The sequence below is a fragment of the Octopus bimaculoides genome, chromosome 3 (genome assembly GCF_001194135.2).
Source record: "Octopus bimaculoides isolate UCB-OBI-ISO-001 chromosome 3, ASM119413v2, whole genome shotgun sequence".
Classification (NCBI taxonomy): domain Eukaryota; kingdom Metazoa; phylum Mollusca; class Cephalopoda; order Octopoda; family Octopodidae; genus Octopus; species Octopus bimaculoides.
This window is the reverse complement of record NC_068983.1, coordinates 100,243,666-100,245,323: the sequence shown is the minus strand read 5'-3', so window position 1 is coordinate 100,245,323 and position 1,658 is coordinate 100,243,666.

Genomic DNA, 1,658 nt, shown 5'->3' with positions numbered 1-1,658 from the left:
CTTTAGCTGAATCGTTCTTGCCTCGCTCCAACCAACTAGAAAATTTTTCATCGCACAATTTTTGCGGAAGTTTTTTTTCATACGATGCCCATCTAGCCTTCTTCTTATCTGGTGCTTCACGGTCATTATCTGAGGAATGTTCTGTTTTCAAAGTTCTATCACTCATATCTTGCTCCAGTTATAGTTCTGTAAGATTTATTTGAATTAATCAAATTATTAAATACATTACATACCATTTAAGATCCGGGTTAAGAAATCCATGTTTGTGTTCAGACTGATATGGCAGGATTGTATAAATAAGCACTGTAAAATTGAGTCTAATTTCTCAAACTTTTCAAAAACCAATCACGTACCCAGTTTGTGAGAAAACTTCTTATGTTATGACAACTATGGCGTGGTAAACAGGACGTATATACGTCCACCCAAAATTACAGAAAATTATAAAAGTTTAAAAAAAAAGAAAGAAAAATGTGGGGAAGGAAGGAAGGAAAACAAAAATTACAAAATTTATAAAATACAAAAGCAATGTATAAGCACCAACATTCATAAACGTCTCATCACTTCCTTTTTAAATTGTTTCTTACTTTCACACCAACCCCTATGCTTGCAGCTCTCTCCTCGGGATTTAAGCTAGCCATTGGGGATTTTTGCAAAATTTCAAGGGCAGTAACAGAGAACAATGTTCATGATCATTGTCAGCACCAATATTATTATACTTTTATTTAAGTAATTTAAATATTGTGTGAATAGAAAAGCACAAAGGAATGGAGATTTATTCATGGTCTATCTGCTGCGTACGTTTTAAATAGAATAGCATACCTCAAAATGCTGCAATGCAACACTTAACACTTGATCACATATTTGATCGATTAAAATGATACAGAGAGAGAGAGAGAGAGAGAGAGAATTTCTGATAGCAAAGTAAGTCTTGTCACATTTTTGACATAACTTTGAGGGTACATTTTCAATACTTCCAGTAGAATAAGCATTAATTTTTACATTCTAATATCTTTTACTTTTTTGACGATTATTTTATACCATAGTGGTTAAATTCATATCAATTTTACCCTTTTTAAATGAGTTTAGATCTGACCTATATCAGACAACGCATGCCGCATTAATTTGAAAGGAGTTGTTCAGCAATGGAAGTAGAATGAAATATTCATTCTGTCTCAGAAACTGATATTCTAAGTGTCTAGACAAGCTAAAGATGCTTTGGCCAGTTTCACTCGGGAATCTTTGTCTCTTGCAGATTCATATCAATCTGGACGACCAAGTTTTATAGAAAAGAGAGGATGTCTACTCTATGTGAAAGGTCTCTTCAAAAAGATACAAAAGATATGCGGCCCATATGACATCAGGACAGTATTCAAAAGTAATACAACACTTTGCAAATATCTCCTTCGAGTAAAACCACCAACAGAAGAGAATATGACTAAGAAATGCGTGTACTCCATCCCATGCAGCTGTGGTAGGTTATACAAAGGTGAAACATGTCGCCCCCTCAAAATAAGGGTAGAGGAACATCGCAAAGCTGTGACATGGGGAGATATTGATAAATCGGGTATAGCTGATCATGTATGAAAAAATGGAAACCACTTCCCCCTGTGGGATGAAGTTGAAATAATAGACAGAAAACACCACTGGAAAATACGAAA